This window comes from Gymnogyps californianus, chromosome Z (assembly GCF_018139145.2).
Source record: "Gymnogyps californianus isolate 813 chromosome Z, ASM1813914v2, whole genome shotgun sequence".
Classification (NCBI taxonomy): domain Eukaryota; kingdom Metazoa; phylum Chordata; class Aves; order Accipitriformes; family Cathartidae; genus Gymnogyps; species Gymnogyps californianus.
In genome coordinates, this window is record NC_059500.1 from 81294881 (window position 1) to 81310516 (window position 15636).

Sequence of the window (15636 nt, forward strand, 5' to 3'; positions counted from 1 at the left end):
ACCTTTTTTCAACTGGAGCATTTACAAGTATATTTTCCCCCAATAGAATTAAATTAAAAAAAAAATTTTGAATAGAAGGAGTTATTTTGTTTTGAGAGTGTTCCTTCGCGATATTCCCCAAAGCTTTTCTTAAATCCCCCTCCTGTGACTCAAGTGGTTTGGCAGAACAGATGCTAAAAATCAAAGAATTGGGGTTATTCATCAACAAGAGTTTCAGTTAAGAAAGCTACCCCAGGTTTCCTTTAATGCAACGTGCCGTGGACGGCTGCATCTCCATGGCACGTGGGAAGACTCACATCCTTGCCCGTTCTGGCAAGCCCTGGGAAGATGCTGGTGTCACGGACAGAAAATGCCATTTGGGCTATGCAGAAAGGTACTTGCTCCAAATTGTGGTCATTGGTGGGTCTCACCCCTTTCCCTGAGACATGCTTTGGTACCAAGACTTCTCCTGCTATTGAGTGCTTCTGTCCCTTGTAAAACAGCTCCTCAGTTTTGCTTCAGGAGCTCTCAGACTTGAACATCCCACGATAAGCTCCCAGATTCCCCATTACATCCATCCATGTCCCATTCTCACTCTCCTCCTGACACCTCTGGCCACCACCAGAAGTAGTGCCCACAAGCTGAAGGGACCATGGCCGGACCCAGCACCACTTGCAGGGGCAACGACGAGCGCCCAGCCTGAAGCTGTACCATCACAGCCCTCGCCACCTCGTTTTTGGAGATGCTGATGCTTGGCAGAAGTCATCCTCCAAGCACACTGGGCACTTCACACTGCTCATGCATCTTGGCATCCCCCAAAGTGGTACCCAAACCCTGCGTGGCCTTTTCCTCCCCAAGAGGGCACAGAGGTGCTGTGGGTGAGCTCTCCCCAGGACAGGGGACATCGGCTTTCGCCATGGGAAGGCCACATCACCAAACCACGCTCCACATTTCAGAAATCCCCGGTGCATGTTCGGCACTGGACAGCCAGCCAGGCTGGCCACCGCTCCCCCAGCCTGGGCTCTCCCCATTCCCCGTTCTCTGCTGCCATCAGGTGGATGTTTGATTTTATTCAGGTTAGAGCTGCGAAATCCCAGTGTGTTTTCCCTGGGTTTAACCATCTTGGCCACGGGCAGTAGATTCCCCAGCCTTTGGTCACGCAGGCAAAGCCATAGGAGTCTGGAGACATGGAAATGGCCCCGATAATTTTCCCCTTCCCAGGAACAAGCTGATTTTGGTCATGACAGAGAGCTTGGCAAGTCCCAACAGGCAGCACTGTTGGGTCTTGGTCTTGTCTCTAAGTCAGTGGTCTGGATCCAACCCCACCTGGTTGACTGCCTTTATTTATTGCTCCCCTTAGCCATGCCGTCAGCATCTCCCTTGCAAATCCCACCCCAGGAGAGGCAAGATTTTAAGCAGCAGCAGCAGGATTTAGCGCTAGCACCCACCTTGGCATGACCCCGGGGCCAGAAGCTTTCCTGCACACGCTTGTTCAGGAGTCAGCAGTCTCTGGCATGGGATGCCCAAGACAACACAGGGCAGGGTTCGTGTTGAGCAGGGTGCCATAGCATTTTGGAGATCTTCTGGTGCCGAATGCACTGGAAGTGAAGCTGCTGGCAGAGAAAGCAAAGCAATGCACATCTTAATTTCCCAGCCAGCGTTGCTGAGATAATCATCATCCAGCAGCCAAAAGCTGCCCCAGACAAGGTCCGCTCCTATCTGATACCACAAATGCATCTTCCTCGCGACGTGCCCTCCCACATGACTTCTGAGAATTGCTTCAAACTGCAGCACTTGTAAAGGCTTTTGGAATCGTTTTGCACTTCCCATGCAAAGCAGTAGCTAATTCAAAAAGTGTAAATCACTATTTCCATGCCACAGCAGCAGCACCAAAAGCCCAGAGTATTATCTCAGTATTGAAATTTGGACAGATAGCATGCTCGTGCAGAAAAACTTTGGTAGTTTGATGGAGGGGTCAACCAACCTGATCCTGCTGAGACCCAGGATGCTGCCAAGATGTTTGGTGCTGATGCAGTATGATGTGAAGTGTCACCTATAACCCAGGCCAACGTGTTATTTTTGTACTGTAGTTAGCGACAACGATGCCAGCTCATTCACTGACCTCGCACAGGCCTACACAAAACAAGCGCTAGATGTGCTACTTCCCCGTCACCGCCGAGCATCCACCTCTGGTGCTTTATTCCCGGATCTTCCATTGCATTTCAACCCCTTCCATCGCCGAGGAAGTCACCAAGGACAGTTTTCCCACTGATCGCATCTCCTCTTGCCAGGCTGCACGCTCGCTCCCTGGCTGACCAGTAGATACTGGTTCACCAGTGGCAGACAAAATACAAGAGAAATATCAAGCAGCGTAGTGGTGTGGATCTTCCTTCTAGGTGGCCCTAGAAAAATCAGACAAGGCTGAGCATCCTCTCTTAAACATGACCTAAACTGGCGAGTGGGTTCAAAAGGCCTTGGGAGGGGAGAGCCTGGACTGACAACAGCGCGGGTACAATTGTGCAAACTGAAAAATCCCAGGAGACATTTTCAAGTTAGGCAGAAAAAGCACACAGCAGCAAATCAGGATATTGAAGAAGGTATCTTAATTTTTCCCAGTAGATTTTGATCATCTACGAGTCGTCAAGCACTTCTCTTCCCATCTTGGTGGAAAGAGGAGCTGGGAAAGCAAAGCGACCACGGTGCAGGAGCCAGCACCGCTTCTTGAAGCACCAGCAGCACCTCTGCTGAGCCACAAGCAGAGCGTGGCAACGGCAACAGGAGAGAGAAAGAGCGAAGCAGCCACAGAAACTGGCTCCTACTTGCCGGGTATACAACGTGGCCTGAAAGTCCTCTGTCGGCTCCTATTTTTCCTCTGCTCCTAAAGTAAATAGGATGTTCAGGCGTTGACAAAAGACTATCAGCAGAAAGCAAGGTTAAAAAAGCAATAATTCAGCCAGTTAACTGCCATCGTTGTTCCTTCCTATCTCTGCATTCTTGATAAACAAATTCATAACAAGATTTTACTGCTCCGTTCCCTGGAGCAGTCTATTAGTCTGTCGTTCAACATGCACTACCAGTCAAAGCCGAGCTCCCACAATACAATATCCCTTAAGATGATCTCCTTTGCATTCGCTATGATGTAATTATGCTAATTATCCAGCCGGCTTTAATATCCTCATATTTTCCAGGAGGTTTATGATCAAACCTGTTCCTTTAATTTACTTTCCCTGCCATCGGAGCCGGGGTGTTTTGATGCGCTCTGCCACACGTACGTCTCTCTGCGGGCTGTTACGGCTTGTCAAGGCCACGGGGAGCTTAGACATAACTTTGTCCCGGCTGACAAGAATTTTAAAAATTACTTCTCCTAACTAGCATTTAGCCAATGTTTGATGGCTTCTCCCATCTATAACATTACGCCGATAATGCCCGTGCATTTCAAGGTTTCATCTTCTTTTTTTTTTTTTTTTTTGCAGTGTAGTAAATTTCCCAGGAAACCTTCACATATTTACCCTTCCACTTGAAATGAAAGCCCTGCCTGTTAGATTAACATTTATCTGTGAAAAAAAAAAACAACCCAAAAACAAAAACAACCCACCAACCTAGAAATTTTGGAGGCCAGATCCTTACAGCTAATATAAAACGGATGCATATTATAAAACCGACTAAGAAGCTGGCCTTTCGATGTCTGGAATGAATTGCTTTAAGTAATACATATGAAAAATATAATTTGACATAAAAATCTCATTATCTTCCCGACTGCCTGAAATACAGCGTGGTTCAAACCCTACCGGAGTGGATGATAGAAAGTCCTTCTCGTTCAATGAGTATTAGCTTACTTCGGAATATTTTCTTTCATCTTTATAAAGTTTCAGCGCAAGTGCTCTGCAGGATATGGGTTTCATTACCTTTTTCATTTCAAGTTCCGCTGTGTGCTTTCTTTTTTTAAAAATAAAATAAAATCTGAATTTTCATGGCTTGGGGTTACCACAAATTTTTCTCCCCATTAAATGTGATTTAAATACCAAGAATAGTTGGCTGTAATCATAATAAAATAACCAAACATGACCCGGATCCCTTTTATAGAGGGTTTTTTGGTGTGCATCCTTTCCATAAATTCCCGGTGTGTGCGGTGGCCTTTAGTACTTTGTAATTTGAAAGTGTTTTCACAAACTATTTCTGGGGTTTTCTTCCCCCTCCGTTACTGTTTAGCTGAATTACCTCCTGGCATTACGTGAGAAAAATGATGTTCTTTGCAATATTTTATAGATCTATTCATGGGTTGTGCAGAGGGTTCACATCGCAAGCTCTGCATCTCCCTGCAACAGCCCCAGTGCAGCTCTGGAGACACGGAAATGGTGCGGTGACTTCTCCAGAGCCTGGACCAGCACCAGAGCTGCCCACAACTCAGAGCATGGATGGATGAAGGTCCATCACACCTCTTTCATTTTCCTCTCAGATCCAGAAATACAGCTCCAGCGGACTCCACGCCAGCAGGTGGGAACGGGCTAACCAGCACGTTCCCTGTGTACAGTTGCTTTTCACCCATGCTGGATCTTATCTTCCAGTGACAATCCCCACCTAATCCCAGCAATTTCCCTACGTCGTTAATTCAAAGGGCGAAGGGTCAGTCCTCCATGCCAAAACGCAACCACGGAGCTGCTCAGCCCAACGTCGCAGCTGCCCTCAGGACTTCAGAGACGGAACGCTGCTGGGAGAAGATATGGAAGATGACCCACGATGCATGTGAGAGAAGGAAGCGCCTCGGCTCCTTCAACTTGAACGAGAGGACCTGGCAGCCGAGTCTGGCAGTGGAGGCACCTCGGCAATACGGCAGCAAGCCTCAATACACCCTCCTCGCCTTTCCATGGAATTGCCAAATTCTTACCTTGTAGCAACAGTTGCCAATGACCGACCAGAAAGACCTTCAAATGGGAGAACTTTCCTGATATGAAGGGTGTGAAAGAGAGAGCCTTAGAGGTGAGGCTTGGGGAAGGAAACAAGATTAATCTCTTGGCTGAATTAGACATAGTCTTAGAGGGGAAAAAAAAACCCAAAGGAACACTCTTCCTTTGAGAGCTAAGCTGTGTCAGCCATGAGGAGTCAGGTTTCCTCCGTCCTCCCACCACAGGCTAAGAAAGCAGATGAAGGAAACAGATGCCCAACCCACAACCAGGCACGGGGACAGAATGGATCTTAAAAGAGCCAAAGGGGAAACCCAGGCTGCTGGCTCCACCGGGTATCCCAAAATAGTCAGAAGCTGTAACAGAGAGGGGGGAAAGCTGCTCCTAGGAGACCTCCCTTCCCTATCTCTGGCCTCTGGTACTACAGGGGAAGAGGAGTTAGCAAGCAAGGAGACCTGTAGGACATCCCAGCTGTGAGGAACAGCGTTTTAAGATTCAGGATGAATCAAGTGGGCGAATCTCTGGCTCAGGAGGTCAGGGATTGTCCCAGATGGATTTCAGGGACCTCAACAGTCTTTACCAGATTGCGACATGAAGACTGCGATATGCCTCCAAACCGCTTCACTGACCAGAGTCATCAGAGCATCGTCCTGTCTTCTTCAGAGCTTCACAGAGAAATAGCGAAGCTCAGGAGATCAACTCCAGGAGAGTTCAGCCATGCGATCTGAAACTTCTCAGAAAGACCCTGGGCACGAACCTACTCAAAAGCAGAAGCATCAACGTTTCCCAGTCACATGGGAAAGAAGCAGCCTGGGTTTATTTACATTGGGCTAACCCCACATCACATGCCTTTGAAATAATTTCAAAATAGATCTCCTACCTGGGGGGGGGGAACAAAACCAAAACTCCACTCAATTCATCTCCTAGAGCGTTCAAGGACAAGCAGGAGGGGAGCTGCTGAGACAAGCAAATCCTGTTGTCTTTACACCAAACCCACAGGGAAATCGGGACTGCCTGACAGAGGAAAAGGTAATCTTTTTGATATAGCAAACTGTGGTTGACAGATCAGAAAGCTTTGCATGAATGCCTTTTAAAGCAGCCCAGAGCTTTAGGGCATGAATGTGAAATTTCTGTGTCTAGCAGGACTATACCAAGGCTACTGAAGTTGCCTGTATGAGCAACTCCAACCAGAAAAGATGGTGTTCGCTAACACTAACCTGGGGAGAGAGAGGCTTTTGTTCCCAACCACCGAACGAGTCTTGCCGCAGCACGAATGGTGACCAGGTTGTTGTGGGAAAGTCTGGCAGGAGAGTAAAGAGAGTGCAGCTCCATCTGGGAACACCTCAAGCAAAGCTTGTATATGAAACCTCATGCGAAGAACAAAGACCATGTGCCCAAGAGCGATAGACACCATCTGACCACGGTGGTTGGCTGGGATGGCAACCGCAGAATCAAGTTTAGCATAGTGGAAACCTTGCCCATAGGAAGTCAAGGTTGTCTTGCTAGAGAGTCACAAGATGCTCTAACAAACTCCATTCTCACCAGAATACATGATTTCAGTCAAGCTTGGCACCTACCCGAGACCACAAGGTCTTACCTGCAACCACCGTAGGATGTCTTCGAAACGTGTTTTTGTGGCCTTTTTCCAGATTCTAGCTGTTCTAGGCTTTGTGAGACCTAGGGTTTTGCACAAACCATCTTGAGAGGGGAAAACGATACCTCTCAGTGATGCAGATCAAGAGATTGCTTCCCCAAGTTGTAAGATAATGAGGCTGGAGAGTTAAAGAACAGCATAGCACAGACAATTTTTGGAAGACGAGACAGTCCTGTTGTCAGGAGACAGGGAGAGGAGTGAAAACCATGAAGGGGTTTAGAAGTGGCCTGAGTTCATACAACAGCTTTGAGAAAGAGAAATGCTCACATCCAAACTGAAGTAGTCATGCTGTATATAACAACGGCTGGAGGAACTTTAGAACCGACTGCCCACCCTATGTGGAGCCAGTCGGATCATTTTCATGTTAGATGGGAAAGGAAAATTCAAAGTGAGAAATATTCAGTAGAAGACTTGCCAGAAAAATTTAATTTTGAAATAGCTGGAGACACATGGGGTGACATAAGCTCAGGGAGGTTGCTTGGCTGGAAAGATGACCAAAGGACCAACTTGTCTGCTTTTATTCAACAGTCCCATGTAATCAACACTTTTCCATGTAACATTTCAACTCTGTCAGAAGTGCCTGGCTTTTTTTTTTTTTTTTTAAATCCAAAGCTAACAAAATTCAGTGACCTCTTATGTATACAGGACGAAAACTGTCACCTAACACTGTTCAACAGAGGCTTTCTTGGTATTTTAAGTTCCTTAAAGCATTGTAATCAACCAAGATACCCCTTGGGTTTTTTTGTTGGTTTTTTTAAGAGTAGTAATTTTCAAAGGATTGAGTTATTCTCAATGCAACACTAAAGCCAAGGTGCTAATTCGCTTTCATTCTTTCAAACTTCTTCACTCTTACAAGCACCAGGTTATATTTAAAACCCTGCTAGCCGTGAAGCAGCATGTGTCACTGGTCCCTCTCACCCACCTTCTCTGTGAGGTGAGAAGTGCCCAGATTGTTTATCAGATTGCTTTGAGAACATGCATTGGGTTGATGCCTAAGGTCAAACGAGCTTGTCTTACATAAGGAATCAAGGTCAGCGAGGGGTCCTCAGGCCTCATGCAAAGTAGCTTTACCCTTACAGTGAGCAAGGGCGGCTTGTAGTAGTGTCACATCTGCAAATTCCAAGACTACTAAGAACAAAAATAGTCGGTCAACTGATGTACAACTAGTTTCATAAATATCAACACCTGTTTCTCATTATTTTGCCTCTTTGAAGAAGATACTTTCCTATTTCAGCTGGTCAGAAGGCCAACCCCATCTTGAGTTACAGTCTAGTCACAGTACCTCCACCACTGTCTCCTTAAATAAGGACAAGAGAGCCACCCCGATGGGTCTCATTGGGCTGAAACCAGATCAATTCCACAAGCCAAAGGAAGGAGGACACAAAGCAAAACGCATCTCTGTAGACACATACAAGTCACTTCAAAGTTTCCATGACTCAGAGCTATGGGCTGCCAACAGTGGTACCCTGTCAAAAAAATATTGTGGCTTAGTCAAATCAGCCTGAGGCTGGAAGGCAGAAAGATGTGGGTTTTAATGCTGGCTCTGCTGCTGCATCATCGGGTAATGGCAACCAAGAAGTTCCCCAGGAGTTTAAACTTATTTGAAAGTACGTAGGGTTGACACACACGAGAAGTACCTGAGGACTCCAGCAAAACAAGGGCATAAAATACTACCCACTGACTGTACTTATCTGCTTTCCATCTGTACATAGATACTGTTCATCATACTCTTAACTCTGCCTCCCTTGGCACTCCTCCACACAAACTTTTAACAGATCATTTTCCCCCTACTCCTCCATAGCTGTGGAGCTTTGACGCCCGCGTTGAGAGAATCTGATGCCTCTGCTGTATAAAACAACCCATGCAAGCACCTTTTAAGGGAGTGAGGCTGAGAAAGGAGATCTCCCTTTTTTTTTACCTTCTGAAATTATGATCATGTTACCTTCATCATATTCAATATCAATATTTCATCCTTTTTTAATCTTCACACTTAATTAGTTCTTTTCTGTGGGAAAGAGGCTCTAAGGGACTTGGCTTGTGATAGAGTTGACATTGCCTTGACCACACGGATAACAAGAACACAAAAATACAAAAAAGACCCCAGACTGCTCAGTGAAAGCCCAGGTTTCATCAATGCCAGCTAGAGAATGGGACATTTAAGAACACTGAAAAAGGAGGAGTAGCTCCCATACACCTCAAAAACACATCTTAAAAATCATTAGTTTTGGAATTAGCTCAGTCACAGCTGGGGAGAAGTCTCATAGCCAGAGCTCCATAGCTGTAGACACGTCAATATTAGCATCCGCTACATGAATTTTGGGTTGAAGTGGAACCACCACTTAAACATCCCATGCCATGGGAAGAAGTCCACCGATTCCTCCCTGCTCCCCCGCTGTTTTAATTCAGCTACATGTTCCCCTAACTAGACATCTTTCAATGACTGGGCCTAATATTAAAGAAATACAAATGCATTTCAATACCTAGCTAACTCATTCAGCTGGCTTTTGACAGGGTCCTAGCAAATTTAGGTCCTACCAGCAGCCTCTGCAAGCAGACTGGAACTTCTCAAGCCAGCATCTGAACCACAGTCAAAAAAAAAAAAAAATCAGTTAATCCATTGCCATCTGTCTTTGTTTGCCACCCAGTTGGACATAACAGTCCCAACGTTAGCAATTAGCGTGGCCAGTGCTACCTACTGCAGTGCTAATTAACAGCACATTAGTTCTTCTAAACGTACCCAGATCTTTTGACAGCACCAGACATGGGGGGTTGGGGAAGACAGGAGGAGAAGCATCTTTGCTTACCCTAGGTCAGAGATTCAACTTCCCAAAATCCTGCTCATCCTCCCAGCATCATGATAAATCATTCTTTCTGCTCATTTAAGTGTCTCGGCTCTCAGAGCACGCCTGGGGGAAGCACTGGGTACAAAGAGATCCCCGCAACTTTACAGTTGCCTTTTGGATCCCTAACAAAGATGATGCTCAAGGGTTTCGGCTCCAAATAGCATCTGCTCATGTGTAAACTGGCCACAGCTCTACTGACAGCAGGTAGAGCTCAGAGAGAACACACAAATTATGCTCATTATCATGTAATTATGGTACTACAGCAGCAGCAAAGCCTCCTGTTAGTCCCCCTTGATTCCAACCAGATGATCAGAAATAAGGTCCGAGAGGGTACATGTGAACGCACAACATGAGAAATGGGACTACCGAGCTTTAGCTTGTGCCCTTGGGATGGTGCCTTCCCACATGCACCAAAGTAATTCCTTACATCACACAAAATTAATACTTCAACTGATAGCTGACCTGTTTTCAAGTGTCTTCACTGGAGACAGGACACCTTTGCCATACTGTTCGTCAGCCAAACAAAACTACACAAAACAGTGTCTGTTGACAGAACAAACTAAAAATACAACCTACATTTGTGATCAAGTGTTCCACGCTTGAAATAAAGCCTCTTTGAGCTTAACTTCAACTAGGCTTCGGTCCATCAGCCAGGCAAGTTTCAACCCAGTACTCTCAATCCAAAAACACAATTAAAATATTTAGACTATTACTTGCACACTAATTCCTTTCCTACCTCCCCCCCTTTTTTAAGTAGATAACTTTGAAGCTGTTTTTCCCTCCCCCCTTCTAATATGACTTCCTGCTACTGGCAAGTAAGAATTTTGGAAAAAATCCTCTTTAATATTCTTCCTCAGGGCCTCAGAAGAGGATAGTGTTTTCTCCACATTTAACGAGCACGGCTGCTGTTTGTCATGCAAAAATCCACTAACTTTGGATTTAAGTGGTTTTAGAACGAAATCAGGAGATCAAGAAGTCTTGCAGAGCTTCGTTAAGTCAGACTCTCCGCTCAGTCCCTAAAACAAGCAAAAATCCCCCCTCCCAAAAACCCACAACAAAACACCTTCCCCCCACAAGATGAGATGTACTATTTGGACACTCCCAAGGATTGTCCGAGCATTCTCATTGAAGAAAAAGCAAACTTGTCTTCTTCAGTATCAAAATTCATGTAGATATTACAGCAAACCTCTTTCCCACTGAGGTTGTGGGCTTTTTATTACTATTACTATTTATTTCTTTGTTAGACTGCTTCTCCTTGCGGTCAGGTAACAGTCTCTTCCATCCAGTGCCAGGCTGCAGGGCAAGTTGTATCAGTTCTTCAGTCTTGAGCTCAAGCTGCTTCTGAAGGGACCACATTGAGTCTCAGCTTTGACAACAACAGAGATGCAAAACTAGATTTGCGCTCCCCTCAGCCCAATTTCCATTAAGCCTGCTCCTGTGCTCCAACAACTCTCAGTGCTGTAACAAAAGGAAAACTAGTTTTAAGATCTTTAACTAGCAGATACATATCAAGAGCGTTCAGATAACTGGTAAGCGTGCTTTTGTGACCACGTATCACTGCTGAAGCTGAGCATCAGCCACTCTTTTTTTTTTTTTTTCAGCTCCACCACTTTTCCTGCTCTACTAAACCTCAGTATTTCTCAGCCCTGGCTCTTCGCCCATTTTAATTTCATACGCTGCACAAACCTCAAAGTCTGAGTACATTATGAAGATATTTTCCCTCACATCAGTACTAACATCAGCGTTGCTAATAGCTGTGGTTTTTCTTCCCGTTGGACTCTCAGACTTCCGAAGCTGTAAAAGAAGAGATAGTGTACTTGTCTGGAAGGGGATTATTGTCCTAAATTAATGTTACCATTTCCAAGGCTTAACTACAAAAAGAGGAGAGAAGATTTATGTTGCCGTATGAACGTACACCTCAGTGCTGTATATGCATCTCTTCTGCAAACCAGGATCCTGTTAGGTATGTCCACTCTGGAGGTGGATGCTCTCCAGAGCAACCACAATCCTTCCCAGCCCACAGCCTGCCTCAGTGCTCGACAGTCCTCCCGTACTTCTGAGACTGCTTCGCTCCCCAGATGCATGACAGTCCTCATCCAAAAGACAATTTCATTTGTTCCCCGCTACAAATCTAGTTATTTCCAGATCCTCCTCTACCAAAGTCAATGCTCTTTGCTATTCAGCAGATCACTTACAAAAAGAAAAAAAACCACCACACGGCAACTAATTCTGAAGTCCTTTCTCCACTCTTAGACAGCAGCCTGGGTAGTGAACATTCATTCAACCCTCAAGCAGACCCTGTTGAGCTTTTACCCATCTACACTGGCAGCAGAGACAAGCCCAAGCTTCATCTGGCTTTGCTAGCTTTGGAACCAAGCATGTGAGGAAGCACAGCACAGACACACAGCACAGCTAACTATCTGTACACAACTTGGCTCAGGTCCTTAAGAAATTTCACCAGGACCTGAGCTAACATCCCCTCTGATAGTACACAGTCCTTCTCCGCGTGGCGTTACTCAGATTTCCTCCAGCTTACAAACCTCGGCACTGCCTGCCGCTGTTGCGTGGCAAGATAAATTTTGCTCTTCTCAGAGGTTCAGTAGGATCAGGTCTTGCTCCTCTCCTGAGAAGCCTGCCTCTGTTGCCTGAGGCTTTTCTTTTTTTAACCACAGGCTCCATCAGTGATTCCACAGAAAAAAAAAAATACACCAACACCCAGCTGTGAAAGCCCTGGGGAGTCCACGCTGAATAACCCCCACCCAAATCTCAACAGCATAAGCACATCTTGTTCTCAGCTTCACTTTGTGAATTCTACAGATCAACTCTTCAAGGACATGCAACACAAACAGAAGAGACAGGACTTCTGAAGTGTTTCTAAATTCATTATGCATTAGTTTTAGTTCAAAGTAATTCATGCATCTAGACAACTTAAGCTTACTTGTATACTACTCCCTGTCCAACTCTTTAGTATCTCTGAAGAGTTCGGAGCGTATGGCAGATAACCCTGGGGAGTCTGCAATTCCCTGGTCCAGAGTATGGCTCTACAGCTTGAGCTGCCTCTACTCCAGCTTCCTTGTAAATTGGCTGCATGCTCGAGGCTCCAGCCTCCCTGTGTAGTTACTCCTTGATCAAAGGTGACCAACCACCTAGACAACTCCTCTCAAAGATTAAATAAGAACTGGTGGACAGCACCCACCTCTTTATCCAAACATAAACTGCTGGCAACCTAAGTTTAATAATCTTCTACGCTTGGTGCCACAACAGCTGTTCTTGGAATTTTACTTCAAAATGAAAAGACAAGACTTTAAAGCAAAGACAAGTTTTAAAATCAAACGGAATTTGCAGCCTCAGGTACACATTGCTCATAAGCTCAATTAATTCATGAGGCATACATTAATTTTTTATGATACCTTACTAGAGCTTTAGATGAGCAAATAGCTAGATGCTGTTAACAGAAGAATCAAGAGTGACAGAAGCTTTTTTCCAACTTCCCCTGTTGCAAATTAAAAGAAAAAAAAACAGTAGGGCTGGAGCATATATGTCCATTGCCACTTTGGATCCTGTTCCAAAAGGAACAGGACAAGCAACTGGGCTTTACTGAATCCATTCTGACTAGATCTTCTACATGGGGGAAAGGGATCAAGAGCATCGAGGTCTGACATCTTTACATATCCATTATTTGTCATTCATTTTTCTTCTGCCAGCTAACTAGATTTAATCCTGATTACAGTTAATGAAGCAACAGCTAATGTAACATCAAAGACTGTTCTCAGCTTTGAAGCCTTCATTCCAGTTTTCGTAGCTGTGACAATTTAGTACTAGAAACTTACTCTACAAACTGTGCTTTCCCAAGAGAAGAAACAGCAACCTTAGACAAATTTTAACCCAAGCGAGAGATGGCAAAGAGGACCAACATGACTGAAGTTTGGTGGGTTTTTTTTCAGATGGCCTCCTTTAATACAGTTTATGATGGTTATTTACTAGCCAACCTTAAGCGGTCAGAAAAACAGACATTTCATTAGTATTTTCTTAATAATAATAAACTTTCAGACTGGTTGTAATTTAATTCCCTGAGCAGGTCCTTCTAGAAGCACTTTCTGATACAGCTGGCATGTTAATTGCTGTATGTGTAATTCTTCTAATGAAGACAGTACCTCACGGACTCTTCAGAGCTAGTATTGAAGCTTCAGTGTCCCCAAAATTAGGTTACAGTCAAACTTGTTTTGGTAAAAGGAACACTGCTTCATACTCAAGTAAAACACTGTGTGGGTGGAGTATAGTGAAATCCTGTATTTCACAATATTTTAACTCAAAACCCAGCTGCAGTAAAATTTCAGTTTGCAATGCTAAAAAAAGCTGTAACCACAACGAAGTATGACAAGTTTGAAGGTTAAAACAAAACACTTACAGTTCACTGTGCCAACAATTTAGAGCTGCAGATGATTATCAAACCCCCAAACTTCACACCCTCCCACTTCAACATGAAAAGTCAAGTTGGACACATGAAAATAAAAAGCTTAGTGAAGTACTGTAGTTGTGATTTCTGTTTTTTACTGTGTAAATTAGTTTAAAGCTATTATTCCTAAACACCTAAGCTGACTACTTTGATAGCACCCAAGAACCTTTTAAGGCAGATATTCCTACCTACTTTATGCGTTTAAATCAGGCACCTCAGCCAACAGCCTAGGCTCTCTACCAGAGAGCAATTCAGAGCCCCAAATTCAGACTGCACCTCTCCCTGCTGATTATACAGGGAGTCTGAAGTTAAAATACTTACGCTGCTTGCCTGCAGTCTCAAGGAGGTTAAGTTCTGATTAAGCACAACGTCCTGAGTAAGAAAACACCACAGCTCTCACCATGTTCTAGATTTGTATAACAACACCTGGAAGCCACAGGACTCTGTGCAAGACGCTAAAGTAACAGCAAAGAATTCCCGTTGCAGAGAGCTTACCACCTAGATAGGAAACATGCACAAAAGGAAGGGGAAAAAACACAGAGATGATGCTCTACTATCAGTTCTCACAGTTTAAAGGTGCAAGAGTCCAGGCATTTGACATAGTTCTCGAAGCCTCAGCCCTGGAACAACTTCTAAATGAAATTGGGTTTTTCTTTGGAGGGGGAAGGGTTCTGAAACGTCAGCTCAGTGCATCCAAGCTGCTAAAAGGCAACTCAAAAACAATTTTTAGGCTCGGGTGTTTACATCAACTACCTGATTTTTGATTACTTGGCTTTGGCAGTAGTACGAAAATCAAGCTCAGACAGGGCTAGTGACAAGAGAGAGATCAGAACCCAGGCACACTGAATCCCAGTCCAAACTTAAGGCAACAGTTACATACAGAGTTTTTCCAGCTTCATGACACGGAGAAGCAGCTGGCTACCCATACTTAAAGTATCTCCAGTTGAGTACTCCCTGCTTGGTAAGTATTTTATTTAACAAAAAACAGCCTCATTGAAAAAAAAAAATCACTTTTCATTTGTACTTTGGCCATCAGTACTTTGACTGGCAGAAGAGAAGAGGGATGAAGTCACATTCCTTACGTACCACAGGCATTCCGCATTAAGATGCTTGAGCAGGCACTGGTCAGATTTTGAGGAAGAGCAGAACAGCAGTGGGACAAGTCAGAAAGGCACTGGATTAAGAAACAGGAGTAGGTTAAAGTTACTCAAGAACTGCCAAAGGCATTTAAATGAAATACAGGCAAGCAAACATTTCGAATGCAGATAAGTTCCCTTGTTCCACTAAGCTGTGGCTGAAACAGTAATGGCAGGAGAGAATATTTTAGTGGTACTAACAGAAGTCAAAAAAAGTGACTTTTACACAGACTGAGATGGCCTTGCACGCAGACAGTACCACAGGTCCACAGATAATGTCTGCAGTGTCCTTGCACACCAAAAAAGGGCACAGTCAAGGTTATAACAATGTTCAAGGCAAAGCAAGTAATATCGCCATAACTGAAAGAACACATACAGAAATCCACAGTAAGGAGACTACAGAATTAGGTCACCCAACTGATTCAAGTTGCAACCTGCTCATAAATGCAACGGAGTCTTTCACCCAGACAAGTCACTCTTATCTAACTGTTTCATAGGTCAAAGTAAACATCTGAGCTAGTAGGATGTAATTTGATTGCGGTAGAAAAAAAGCAACGGCTTTAATAAATTCGATCTGGAGTAGAAGTCTGTATCACTAAACACACACAGATCCAGAACCTCCACGATAGCTGTGTAAGACGTGATTTTAACATCTAAACTATACCTT